Consider the following 14,908-nt stretch of genomic DNA (forward strand, 5'->3'; position numbering starts at 1 on the left):
GCCACATTCGCGGAGTTGTCCCGGCTTGACGCGCTGGATTAGAGCTCCATGACCTTGGGGAATACACTGCCCGATAGCAGCACAACCTGTCCCTCCTCTGGGTCACAACAATTGCGGCAAGCACCCGTGAACACCTGGAACCGACCGTGAGGTATACGGTGGTTCCAAGCATAAAACTAAAGCCAAATCTATCTGGGACGTTCTCCTCATGGCATCCTCCAAGATGGCACCGGCCCCCGCCTCCTGTTCAGAGACATTACAGGCGCCACACACCTCCCTGCAATCCCGGCCTGAGACTTCGGGTTACTGAACTCGGGTCACCCAATCGGCCATTGCATGTGGTGCTGGGAACACTCAGGATAAAGTTTTGGTAGAAGACTCATCACTGTGGAGGATTTTTTATTATCGATTATTGGACAATTTTACAGCTGCAGCAAAATTTGAATCACAATTTAGTATCACAATTTTGTTTATCCATCAAAAACTTGACTTATGAGCTAGCCGCTACTTTTCTTTTATTCTTTGTCCTAGGTAGTCACTTTTTCTGACTAACCAGGGGACATCTTTCCCTCCCCTACTGTAACACACAGGTATTTTTTCTCCCTATCTAGCACCCTCCTCTCCCTCTTCCTCCCCTATTCCTCCTTTGACCCCCTGCTGCAGTCCCTTCCCCACCTGTTGTTTCTCCCCCTTTTTTTGACTCCCTCCCTTCTCCTACCCCTGCACCTCCTCCCCATACCTTCCTCCAAGGGGCGTGTTGTCAGACCTCAGGCTTCCTATCTAACCTGGTCTTTAGACCCCCTCTGTTAGGGGCATGGCCCCACTGAATGTGCTCACGCTTAATGCCCAGGGTCTCAGCACCCCCAATAAACGCACCAAGGCTTTTCGAACATTTGCCTCCGCAAAGGCACATGTAGTTTGTTTACAGGAGGCGCACTTTACAGCCCAAGCCACACCCAAATTTTTTGGCCACCAATACCCTCAAGCATTTACAGCTTCAGCTTCCTCTAAAAAAGAGGGGGGTGCTCATTGCTTTCCACCGTACTACCCCTTTCCCTCTCCTGGAGGCGATCAGGGACCCGGAGGGACACTACCTTATCCTGACCGTTCACCTACTTGATAGCGAAGTTACGATTGTCTCTTACTACTCCCCCAATAAACGCCCAATCTCATTTCTTTCTCATATGCTAAATGTAGTTGAATCACATAAAAGGGGCACCCTCCTAATCTGTGGCGACTCCAACCAAGTTTTATTCTCATTCCTCGATAAATCTACAGTCCCTTCCACACCAAGACACAACCGTCTCCCTTTCCAACGACTCTTAAACCAATTCTGACTCTTAGACGCCTGGAGAGAACAAAACCCTGCATGGCGCCAATATACCCACAATTCGCATCCACATAAAGTATTCTCTCGTATAGACCACATCTTCCTAACAGTCGGCTCCTCCCCCCTACTCCTGGCCTCTTCTATTATCCCATACACCTTCAATGGATTGCAGGGAGGTGTGTGGCGCCTGTAATGTCTCTGAACAGGAGGCGGGGGCCGGTGCCATCTTGGAGGATGCCATGAGGAGAACGTCCCAGATAGACCATAATGTGGTTTTTGTGTCATTCTCCTCTCTCATCCCTAGGCCAACCCACACTGCCTGGTATATTAATGATAGTACTTTGGCTAACCCTACCCATAGAATGGACATTGAAATAGCAATCAAAGATTATGTAGCAAATAACACATCCACCGACATATCTCCACTAAATTATGGGAAGCCCATAAACCCGTCATTAGAGGGGTTTGTATCAGTCAAGCCTCTTACCTGCTCAAGGAGAAACACGTCCAACAAAAGCTTCTGGAAAGTAGTTCTTTAAAACTTCAGCAACTTTACAATCCTGTCCCTCTTCTGCTAATCAAAGCAATCTCGAAAAAGCATGCCTAGTATTAGACCTTTTTTTGACAGAAGAGGCAGAAAAAATCCTACGGAAATCTAGGCACACCTTATATATGAAGGCAAACAAACCTGACATCTTCTTGGCCCTAGCACTCTGAGCACTTAGAGCCGAACATACCCCCAAACCCATCAGGCTTAAATCAGGCTTAAATTATCTGCTAATTCATATTCCAGCAACCCCCTAAAAATTATAAAGGAGTTCCGCAGACGACTCACTGAACTTTATCGAGACCCCAAAACCTTTGGTCAGGCACGTGGACTCCCTTCTCTCCCTACAAATGCCTGCTCTCAACCCTGAGCGTTGTGAAAACCTTGATAGGCCAATCACAACGGATGAAATACTCTTAGCGATCAATTCTCTAAAGCTGCACAAATGCCCAGGTCCGGACGGCCTATCCGCGACCTACTATAAGAAGTTTACTGATACTCTCTCCCCCCTCCTACTGGAGGCATATAACTCCCTCTTGGATGGCCACTCCATTGAATCCCTAACAGCTGCTATCTCCGTGATCCCCAAACCCCACACGGATGATTTGGCCTGGTCTAACTTTAGACCCATTTCGATCCTAAACCCGGAAGCCGACCTAGATGGTTGCCTGATCTCCCAGCTCTCTCAGCCCGCAGCATAAACGGCACAATCGGGGATGATCCACTGCACCTACATGGGCAGATCGAAGACTACCCGCTCATCTAAAGCCCGGGGCACATCACAGCCCCCTCCAGCTCCTCCACAGACCTCCGAACCTTCTTTTATCCGCCGGACATGGCACTAGGCGGAGCGATCAAGATGACCACGGACGCCTATGCAGCTCTCTCCCGGACTCCCATGCAGCTCTCTCCCTCAGCTCCCTCCATGCATCGGACCTCCATAGGTCCCCCGCTGTCTGCTACAGGCCCCGTAGAGTCCGCCCTACACTCCGGAGTGGTGAGTCCCCCTCCCACCTCCCCAGAGGCCTCACCACGTGGGCAGCAGAACGCCATGTCTGACCCCCCCTCCAGCATTACACACAGTGCTCAGAAGCATTCCCGAGGCTGCTGAGGACAGCCTCAGACCCCTGCGTCCATGGGACAGACCCTGGATCCCCTACCTCCTCAGACTTTTCCCTGGACTTCCCGGCCTTACCAGGCCCCGCATACCCCCCCAGCCAGACACCTCAAGAGGCACCTCGGCTGCTTCCTCACCCCCCCAAAGCACAGAGACTGTCCGCTCAAGGGATTCTAGCTCATCCAGAGTGCAGCCAGCCCAAAGGGCTACATACGTACAAAAGGCCCGCTCCCTGGCCCCCCTTCCACCAGGGGCACACAGTGTGAAGCCCCCCAGCCAGGACAGGCCCCAACATGGTCAGAGCCGTGGGACCCTCCGGTATTTAAACTACACCAGGCCTCTGGCATGGCTACAACGAGCCCCCAACTACTGCAATCCTACTCACCATCACCCCCCCAGTCCTACGGGCCTGCTCAAGTACCCCCTTTACCCCCCAGTGGCACCTTATCTGCAAGCAATGCCAACAAAAGAGGACTTCAGGCAATTAATAGAGGATGTGAAATCCACCTGTCCCTCAGAAATCCAGGTACTCCAATCAGGCCTTAAATACCTCGCAGATAGAGTAGAAATGGCCGAAGAAGAAATTCAGGAAACAAAACTGGCTGTGCGCAGGACACAACTCCAGGGAGCGGACCATCGATCCCTGCTCAGAGACATGCAGCGACATGTAGAAGACCTAGACAATAGGGGACACAAAAACAACATCCGAGTAAGAGGCGTACCAGAACCAGAGGACTCCAAAGACCTGCAATCGACCCTGCAGACCGTATTCAATAACCTACTAGGCAAACCCCCTGCAAAACACATAGAAATGGACAGAGCCCACCGAGCCCTACGTCCCAAGGGAGCCACCTCTAAGCCGAGAGATATCTTATGCAGGATTAGCTCCTACCCCCTCAAAGAAGAAATTATGCGGCAAGCCCGCCTGGCACGCAAAGTGACATTTGACGGTGTCCAAATAAAATTATTTTCCCCCGACATTTCCTGGATCACCCTGCAATAACGCAGACTTCTCCAACCCTTACTGCACACACTGCAAGAAGAATCCATCCCCTACCGATGGGGGGTTCCCCTTCAGCCTCACTGCAAAACACCAAGGCTAATTCGCCATTCTACGGTTCCCAGAAGATCTACTTGCCTTCTGTGATGTCCTGGAGATAAAACCCCCCAACTACCGGATTGGGACTTAGTGACTACACCACCAATGCCACCCACAGTCTGGCAGAAAGTCCCTCCTTCTAACCATCCTCGGAACACGGACACTCCCCGCAGATGCGCCAAGCACAAAAGCAGCTGAACTATATTAACTACAGCTCCAGATCAATGCAGCAAGAACCTGCAACTTAGACACAGAAGATTAATCAGCCCTGGACATTTTTCAGCCTATAGTGCCCCAGCGTTAACCCCCAGTTTATTCTAAGGGCACGTCTCGGATGAGACTTAAGAGTGTGGTTTTCTCTCACACACCTATCACCCCCCCCCCCCCCCCTGGTTTATAGCATAGCTTAGAGCTATCTGAAGTTCATTTGTACTCTTTGACCAGTTTAGGGCTCTCCTGTGCCCCCGGCCCATCCATTTGGTTCGGGGTCGAGGGAGCACCTGGGAAACCGTATTAACCTAGGCTCGTTAGCCTCTCAAGGTTTTATGAAAATGTTTGCTCCTTGCTCCCCCTGTTTTCTTGCACTAACCATTTTCCTCTTTTTCAGCCTCCACTCCTCCTCTCTTCTTTCCGTTCATCGTCTGGCTTGCCAAGCAGATTGCAAGGATAACCTAGATCTCCTCCCAAAGAGTGCCCGCTCCCAGTCCTCAGCCTACGGAAACTCCACATCCACATCAGGTATGCATACATCCTCTTGCTTATACCCAACACCATGGCTAAGATCTTATCTCTGAATGTACACTGCCTAAATTCCAATAGAAAGAGACATTTGGCACTGAGGGAGTTTAGACAATCAGGAGCGGATGTTATATTGGTCCAGGAGACTCACTTTCACAAAGGGGGCTCCTTTGCATTCGCCTCCAAATACTACTCCCAGATCTTCCTCTCATCGGGTCCCCATAAAAAAGCTGGAGTTGCCATACTCATTAAACGCGGGTCCCCCTTTCCCTGCTCGGCACACTACTGCGACCCTCATGGTCACTTTATCATACTGCGAGGACTCTGGCAAACACAAGAGGTCACCTTCTGTGCCCTATATTCCCCAAACACTAAACACAGTTTTCTGTCCAGGGTATTTGCCCGCATTTTCCGGTCAAACCACGGGATCCTTGTGGTGGGAGGGGACTTCAACTCGGGCCCTTAGAGATTGAAGCTCTTCCGACAACTCTCCAGACGTTACACTCTTTGATGGCTGGAGGGCTCTCCACCCAGGTGATCAGCAGTTCACCTTCTACTCAGCCCCCCATCGCGCACACTCCCACATTGACTATTTTTTCGTTAATAACTCCACACTCAGAATAACACTCACAGCACAGATACTCCCTATCTCATGGTCGGACCATGCCCCTATCCTGCTCACATTAGACCCAGGCACCCCCAACCATAGACCAACTGGAAACTAAACACATTCCTCCTCCAACACCTCCCCGCACGAGAAGAATTAAACTCCACCCTCAAATTCTATTTTGCGAAGAACAACACCCCAGATATATCTCTCCCCACACTCTGGGAAGCCCACAAGGCAGTCCTCCGAGATAAGTGCATGGCACTGTCCTCCGCAATGAAAAAAGACACAGTGGCCACAAAATTGCAAACAGAGAGGGAACTTTGAGTCCTTGAACGTCGGCTACAATTCACCCCTACAGTATCTCTCCTTAAAAAGATAAGTAACCTACGTGCAACCCTCAGCGAATTGGCCTTAGGCCACGTCGAAAAAAGCATTGACCAGACTGAAACAATTGTTCTACGATGCAATAACACCCACTTGCCCATACCAGATTAAGAGCAAATCGGGCCACTTGCTATCCCACCCCAGAGAGATTGTCCATACCTTTGCAGATGTAACCCCCCTCTCCTGACCTTACCCATCGTATGCGACAGTATCTGGAGCAAAGCGGGATCCCCCATCTCCAACCCTCTGACCTACTGTCACTTAACGCCCCGATCCCCGACGAAGAATTAGAACAGACTATTCAATCCCTACCATCTCACAAAGCCCCAGGAGCGGGCGGATTGCCCTACGAATATTATGAATCCTTTCTCCCTCTTTTACTTCCCTTCTGATCCTGAACGCGGAACTAGACCTCTATGGAGCGGGGAATACCTCCAAATCAGAAGCCTTGCCTATTAACATCCCGAAGCAGAGATCACACATTTAAAAAACAACTTTTCATACAGCTGGAAAACCGCTGCCCTGAAATACCTGGGGATTCAAATCACCCCAAAATTCTCCACTCTATACCAAGAAAGTGCGGAAAAAGGCCTAGGGCGGATTGCTTCAGTTAAAGATGACGATCCTCCCAAAGCTTTTATATCTTTTCCAAACACTTCCCATACCTGCTACTTACAAACACCTGAAAAAGCTTCAATCCGACCTATTGCACTACATCTGGAACTACAAAAGACATATAATACCTAGGTCGGTACTGATGGCAGCATGCAGTGACGGGGGCCTCGCATTTCCCAACCTTATCAATTACTATAAGGCAACCCAGCTATGAGCAGTTGCCTCACGGTTCACCCAACGGTCCTACAACAAATGGACAGAAATTTAAAAAATATGGCTAGCTCTGACACACCTGAATAACTTAATCTGGAGTGCGAATGTGGAGGTAGCTCCCGAACGGCTGCTGTCACCTACTTAGGCGGCTCTGGCGCAAATTTTCACAATCCCATGGGTTGTCATCTGAAAGATCGCTCCTGACCTCTTTTGTCTGTAATCCCAAGGTGCCAGATAGCCTCACTCATCCGATGTAGTATCCGTGGACATCGCAGAACCTATTTCACTTTGGGAACCTAGTGGACCCCAGGTCACGCAAATTGTTGCCGAACTTCAGACCAAATTCGATCTACCACGACAGGTGTTCTATGGGTATTTGCAAATTCGACATTACGCATTTACTATAGCCCCTAACTTACAATCCCCCCCCCATCCCCCTCAATGAGGAAATTCCCATAGAACAGTGGCGGGTGATATGGTCCCAAACAGCAAAGAGTTCAATATGTACACTATATAAAGAAAACACATACAAAATCCTCCTATTCTGGTACATTATTATTATTATACAGGATTTATATAGCGCGGACAGTTTACGCAGCGCTTTACAACATTAGGGCAGACAGTACAAGTACAATACAATTCAATACAGGAGGAATCAGAGGGCCCTGCTCGTTAGAGCTTACAATCTAGGAGGGAGGGTTAAGTTATACAAAAGGGTAATAGCTGTGGGGGATGAGCTAATGGAGAAAATAGTGCAGTTGTTAGATGGAGGCAGGATAGGCTTCTCTGAAGAGGAAAGTTTTCAGGGATCGCCTAAAAGTGGATAAATTTGGAGACAGTCTGACAGATTGGGGTAGGGAATTCCAGAGGATGGGCGAGGCTCGGGAGAAGTCCTGGAGGCGGATATCGGAGGAGGTGATGAGGGAGCTAGAGAGCAGGAGATCTTGGGAGGAACGGAGAGGGCGATTAGGTTGGTATTTTGAGACTAGGTTAGTGATGTAGCTGGGGGCAGGGTTGTGGATGTACATGACCCCAGATGTACTCCACGCCATCTATCCTACTACGATCTATCCATATATCCTACTAGATGCTGGCGATGTCAGGGGGTGAAAGGTACTCTCCTCCATATCTATTGGAGTTGCCCACTAATCACCCCATATTGGACCACGGTCCAACAGTTATTGGCCCACCTTCTTGAGATTTCGGTCCTGGTGACCCCAAATTTTTTTCTACTAGGTCTGTCACCACTAAAGCTCCCCACACAATATAAAAAATTAGTGACATGTCCTCACAGCAGCACGCTGTCTCATAGCTCTAAACTGGAAACGCCGCACCCCCCTTCCCCTGAGGCCCTTTTTCTCCAGAATAAAGGATGTTGAATTGATGGAGAAAATGATGGCTAGGATACAGGACAGACTGGAGGCACATAATAAGGTCTGGGAGCTGTGGCACCTTCGGGAGGACCCACCATGATCAGGTAAAAAAAAAGGCTACTTTGATGACTTCTTTCCCCCTTCTTCCTTTTTCCCCCTCCTTCCCTTCATATAGAGTATTCTTGTGACTCATGCCCCGTACACACGGTCGGACTTTGTTCGGACATTCCGACAACAAAATCCTAGGATTTTTTCCGACGGATGTTGGCTCAAACTTGTTTTGCCTACACACAGTCGCACAAAGTTGTCGGAATTTCCGATCGCCAAGAACGCGGTGATGTACACCACGTACGACGAGACTAGAAAAGGCCGGTTCAGAACCAAGCACGGCACCCTTTGGGCTCCTTTTGCTAATCTCGTGTTAGTAAAAGTTTGGTGAGAGACGATTCGCGCTTTTTCAGACTCGTGGCTTTCAGATCGTTTTCTGCCGTTCAGTTTGTGCTTGTGGGTTTGTATCTGCTCTTCAGTGCGTGCAGTCAGTTCGTATCAGAGTTTTCTGTGCGATCTTGCCCGCTCGTTGCTGTTTTTCAGGTCGTTCTTCACAGGCCTTGCTGTTCTTCAGTGCCTTTTGTTACTTCGTTCTGAGCAGCCGACCGTTTTCTAGCCATGTTTCGTATGCGTACTCCTCGTAGAGTTCGTGCTGTGCGGGGGCTTGGTGTTGGGGTCCTGACCTTGACACAAGTCCAGTCCATGAATAGGGTGGGGAGGAGTTCATGGACCAAGAATTGGTTGCTTCAGCGTGACCAGTTCTGTCATATGCCTTTGCTCCGTGAGATCAGTGAGAATAATCCTGATGATTTCAGGAACTTTCTCAGGATGACGGACCCCGTATTTCACCGTTTGTTGGCTTCGCTGACCCACTATATTAGCAGGCAGGATACCTGCATGAGGCAAGCCATCACTCCGGAGCAGAGGTTGGTCGCTACCTTGCGGTATTTGGCCACAGGAAGAAGCCTGCAGGACCTCAAGTTCTCGACAGGCATCTCCCCCCAGGCTCTGGGGATCATTATCCCAGAGACCTGTTCTGCCATCATCCAGGTCCTGCAGAAGGAGTATATGAAGGTAAGATTTTTATCCTTTTATATCACATTTTATTGTATTGAATGTTTGATAATATATTGTATTTCTTCCCTCATTCCCTAATTACCATGATTGTAATATTCTGTGAATGTCCCCTTTGTTCTCATGCATGCTGGATTTTTAGGTAATTATTATTTTATGTCCTTCATACATATTTGCCCTTCAATAACCTCCCGAGCATGGTCTTTCCTGGCCTATATTCACCTCATGTAGTCACTTAACAATGTATTTTATCAGCTCCATAGTAGTGCTTTACCCCAAACACCCCCTAAAATGTTTGGAAATGTTATTTTTGATTTAAATTCAGGCCAGAGGCTTTTTTTTGTGGTGTCCCCAAATTTTTTGTAACCCTCCCTCCCCCAACTGCTAAGTCAGCTGATCCCAATTCTCTATCCTCAATCATCTATCTGCTGACTTTGCCAAACCCATACACACTATACCCACCTCTTTACTGGTCAGATTTATGGATGAATTCCCCAAAGCATGTAGTGCAAGGGCCTGCTTGTATACTTTCCAATGGTACTGTTTAAAGTTTTTGTATCCTATTATTATCTTGATAGGTAATAGCAGAATGTTCAAATGTCCTCAAATGTGTACAGTGTGTATTTATATCTTTGTATTATGACACTTCTTACCTGTCCAGTGGTCTGCCAATAGTGTAACTAAGGAGGGGCTGTTCCAAGTAATACCCTGTATTTAGGCATTAATCTCTCAATGAAGTGAAGAGGGTTACCTGACCAAGAGTCCCCCCCCCCCCCTATAATGTTAGAAATGGCCCATGAGAGGGGGGGAGGGGGAATATGATAGGTGTACCTTATACTTTGTTGTTGTTAAATTCCCCTTAGTAAATGCTATCTGGAGGTTGCCCCATAATGTTTGTGTATAATCTGCTTGCCATGTATCTTTGAAAAAATAGTAATGTTTATTATTTTTTCCTCAACAGTTTCCTTCAACGCCACAGGAATGGCAGACTGTGGCCTCCCACTTTGCCCAGCGGTGGGACTTTCCTAACTGCGGAGGGGCAATTGATGGGAAACACGTCCACATCGTCCCACCACCCAACTCAGGGTCGTACTATTATAATTACAAGGGGTTTAATATTATAGTGATGTTGGCGGTGGTGTCGGCTAATTACAAGTTCTTGTATGTGGACGTGGGGAAGAATGGCCGGATGTCCGATGGTGGAGTGATCGCCCAGACGGAGTTCTACAGGCGTCTCCAGAATGGCAGCTTGGACTTGCCACCTCCAGAGGACAATGTTGAAGGTCTCCCATTTGTGTTCGTTGCTGATGAAGAATTTGCGCTGGGGGACCACCTGATGCGGCCATTCCCGATGAGGACCCTCACCCCGGAACAGAGGGTTTTTAATTACCGGTTGGCCAGAGCCCGAAGAGTGGTGGAGAACACATTTGGAATCCTGGCCAGCCGGTTCCGATTATTTCTGACACCCATCCATATGGCGGAGTATAAACTGAACCATATAATACTTGCCTGCTGTGTTCTCCATAATTTTTTAAGAAAACATTCAGCCAACTATGCTGGCTCAGTTGGGCCTGAGGCCGGAATCCCTAATCCATCAACACTGACGGCGCTTGAAAGTGGCCGTCCTGGCTTGCCCTCCCTGAATGCCCGTGATGTCCGGTTACGCTACCTGGAGTTCTTTGCGGGTAGGGGGGGCTATCAATATGGCAGACAATCTGTGACACCTTTTTCAAATAAAAAACAACCAAAAGAAATTCTTTGTGGACATTTACTGCTTGTGTTTGTTTTAGCTGACCCTGACAGAAATGTGTTGAGTGCAGAAAATGTCGTGATTGGGTAACCTTATAAAAAACAGTGTTGGCTGGTACTTCCTAAATGCAAAAACACATTTCACTACAAGTGCACTTGCAACTGCACTGAACCTGCACTTGTAGTGCAAAGTGTATTTGCCCTTAGGAAATAACCCCCATTTTTGCATAAAACAGCAATTACATCACCCCAAAAGTGTTGTAGTGTTGAGACAATAATCCACACATTCTTGAGTAAGGCACTTTTTTATACCTGCACAATCACATGTGCATTTCCCAAAGGTTTTTAAAACAAACCAACATGTTTGTTGTATAACAATGTTTGCAGTAGCATTATCAAAAATCGAAATATCCATTTCAGATAAAACAGGCCTGTGTAAAACCAACAAGAAAGCCAAAAAGTTCACATATGGTAAAACCTGAAGGCTATATCAGACATCAGTATTTAGGAACTGGGTTTGATATAGCGTTCAGATGGGGGGAAATCAGCCCTGGAAAAGCCAAATTTGGAAGATGCACACCAATTTACGAATGTCAACATGTGCTATCTGCCATCAGGGGGTATCAAGGGACGTGTTTTGGGGGAGCAAGCCCTTCCTCAACGCTACTTTATAATTGAGGAAGGGGTTGCACCCCCAAAACGCGTCCATTGATCTCCCGTGATGGCAGATAGCACACGTTGGCACACTGTGTGCATCCTCCAAATTTGGCTTTTCTAAACATTGAAAAAATTTTTGTACGATAAAACAGGTGATTTTGTGGGGTTTAAATTCGCCCCAAAACATCAATGATGTTATTATTTTTTTTAATAACATCACTGATTTGTTGCTGGATGTTTTGCAATTGGAGATTACACCCCATGATCTCCCCGATCAGTATCTGGGCACTTTCAGATGTAAAGCGTTCTGGATCACGATCACCTAAAAAGAGATAAAGAACAAAAAAAAAGGTCTCAAAAATCTGCCACCATCCATCTCTTTTACCTGAGCCTGTGGTCGCAGACACTCACCTGTTGTGGTGCCAATCTCCACCACGTCTTCTTCTTCCTCCTGCTCAGCTTCTTGGGTTGGTATTTCCCCTTCTTCCGGGGGGGGGGGTCTCTGGTCTCCTGGGATGAGGGGTGTCCGAGTCTTTTCTCCCCTATGTAAAACAAAAATGGTATAATTAGCACACAGATATTTGATGGCAGAACTAGAAATAGGAAACATTGCTTGGAAGTGGGGTACAATTGTCTATTTTAGCCGAGTTCCAAGATGTATATTTTTTATTGCCCTTTGTCAAGCTGCAATACTTTACCTGTTTAGTACAAGCTTCACAGATGTAGCCCCCCCTATAGTATACACTGGAGCACCTGTGTGCCCCCCCCCCCTAATAAAAATGGCGTTTTTGTGTCCCACACTAGTGCTCCAGTGTCCAGATGTGAAAACAGCTGCTCAGTGTCCTCTCCTTACACACAATCTAGTTTGCATTTCATTCTAGTAACAAACCCATCTACACAAACAAATATTTGGCATCCAAGTAGGCCCCCAAAAATGTGTGAAAATGCATATGGCCTAAACAATGGTGTTCTAGAGGCCGAAAGAAAAATGTTTGATACGAACGAATAATGGGCCCATGAACATTAAAGTTGACCTTTTTAAACGTTACAATTAATAAAAGCATATGGAGCAGAACGAACGTAATAAAGACAGAAAGAATAGGAACACAGCACAACTACTTACTTTTTTGCAGCACTCTCCGGATCTTTCGGTACTGCTCTGGCTCTCTCAACTTCAGGTCCGACCACCGCTTCCTGAGCTGATCTTTAGATCTTCGTACCCCGAAATTCCTCTCAAGACTCCTGACCACTTTCGCCATGATCTTGGCCTTTCGGATGTTGGGGTTGGGGTAAGGCCCATATTTTCCGTCATAGTCGGACTTCCTCATGATGTCGACCATCTCCAACATCTCCCCAAACGACATATTTGTGGCCTTAAAACGTCTCCTTCTGGATCGGGACGTGCCTGGATCCGGGCTTTCCTCCTCCTCGTTGCTAGAATTAGCACGCACCTGTTGTAACTCCGCCATTTGCTCTTCACCCACTGCGCCGAACAAAAAGGGGCGGGGAATACACTAGAAAGAACGTCAGGGGCGGGCGGAGTTACACGCATGCGCAGTGTGTATAAAGCGTAACACGCGTGCGTATTACGTACGATCTGTGAGCGGAGGAAGGAGCATTGGACGCGCCGATCGTAATAACGAAGGTAAGAGACAAACTTGTGCCTATACTGCTTCTAGATTGAGGCCTATATTGTAACAAGATTAGGAGAGTTTTGTCTGACATTAGGCTTTGTCTTGTGTTGTGTCTTGCAGTGAACATGGATATCTTAATGAAAGACAATGACTTCATGTCAGTATTCATAGAGATGCTAAGTGAGCTGCCCTGTCTGTGGGAGATTACCCACCCCCATTTCAAGAACCAAGCAAAGAGGAAGGCAGTACTGGAGCAATTGTGTGAAATTGTGAAGCAGGTGACCCCCACGGCAGACATCACCTATTTAAAGATATTAATTGGTTGCCTGAGGAGCACATATCTAAGGGAGCGCAAGAAAGTCCAGGATTCACAGAGACCCGGAGCAGCAGATGACATCTATGTCCCCAGGATGTTGTACTACGACAGGCTTCACTTTCTGGCAGGCCAGACTGAACCCAGGCCATCCCTCTCCAGTCTTCCTTCCACGCTTCCTTCCCCCCCCCCCGGCTGAGGCTTCTGACGCCCAACCTGGGCCTTCCAGGCCACATGTGGAGGAGCCCAGATTGAGCCAGGTATAGCATTCCTCTAAATATTTCTGCTTGTCCAATCAATGATGTTAACTAGATGTTAGTTGGGAGTACTAATTTAGGATTGTGATTGATGATGCAAAAACTAAAACTATGTCCCTTTTTCATACACAGGGAAGTCTCAGCCAGGAGGTGGCCGGGCCGAGCCGGCTGGCTGATCTGCAGGTCCCTCCACCCCCCCTGAAAAGAGAAAGTGGCAGTAGGAGGAGTACCCTAGAGGAGGCTGCTATAGCATTCTTTTGGAGGGCTACAGAGGTCCTGGGAGCACCCCACACCATGGAGGAGAACATTGCTGCCTTCATAGCCTATAAAATGCAGAGGATGGAGGAGGGCCAAAAAGTCTTGTGTGAGGCCCTCATATCGGAGGCTCTGGAGAAAGGTATGAGGGGCCAAATTACACCTCACACACATCTTTGGGATGGTCCTCCTCCTCCTCCTGCAGGTCCTCCTCCCTCTCCTCCAGGTCCCCCCAGTCCTCCTCAAGGTCCCCCCAGTCCTCCTCCTCCTCCAGGTCCTACTCCTCCTCCTGCCTCCTCCATGCCCTGGGTTCAGTCTGGTCGGCCAAAAGATGCAGCCTCTTGTGGTACCACAGCCTGGGGACACACATGTCATCTGCTGCTTTCCAGATCTCTGCGAATCCCGGACCAGACTGCCCTCCCTTACATATGGACTCCTCAGGCCACCAATTTTGATGTTGAAGAATTGATGTCTGCCGTGGGGGTCCCAGGCTTCATTAATTTCTCCTGTTGATCCAGTGTTGCCTTCCTCTTTGTTTGGTTCTGAGCCCTTAATAAAGGATTTTTGTTTTGAATTATACTCTCCTATGTGTTTTACTTCAAAAAGGACAGTTTGTTTGTGAGGATTCAGGTACATTTCAAATATACAATGTGAAATGAACAAGGGACACCAACACCAAACAATCTCCTTGAGATTAAATAATAAAAGATATCAATGGTGTTGGGGTAACTTGACACACAAAACACACCCAAAAATATTCTGGAGTAAAAATAAAAATTCAAACATTAAAGAAAAAAAAAGGCTTAAAATCCGAAATAAAAAAAAATTAAAAAATATAAAACTGTCAGATGTGACAACTAATAACAATATATTCAGGGAATCCCACTAAAAAAAC

The 14,908-nt window shown here is 47.7% G+C and overlaps 1 protein-coding gene across 4 annotated transcripts in view; it reads left to right on the forward strand.

The window, feature by feature from the left end:
• Window positions 1–14,908, forward strand: part of SLC6A17 (solute carrier family 6 member 17) — a 1,431,819-nt gene that overhangs the window by 79,176 nt on the left and 1,337,735 nt on the right. For 2 of the 4 annotated variants that reach the window (XM_073615860.1, XM_073615858.1), the window contains exon 2: window positions 4,701–4,831. The exons of the other annotated variants lie outside the window; for them this stretch is intronic. The gene's annotated coding sequence lies outside the window, so the exon portion shown is untranslated. The remainder of the gene's footprint in view (window positions 1–4,700; window positions 4,832–14,908) is intronic. 4 annotated transcript variants of the gene reach the window in all.

The sequence above is a fragment of the Aquarana catesbeiana genome, linkage group LG02, assembly GCF_042186555.1.
Source record: "Aquarana catesbeiana isolate 2022-GZ linkage group LG02, ASM4218655v1, whole genome shotgun sequence".
Taxonomy (NCBI): Eukaryota; Metazoa; Chordata; class Amphibia; order Anura; family Ranidae; genus Aquarana; species Aquarana catesbeiana.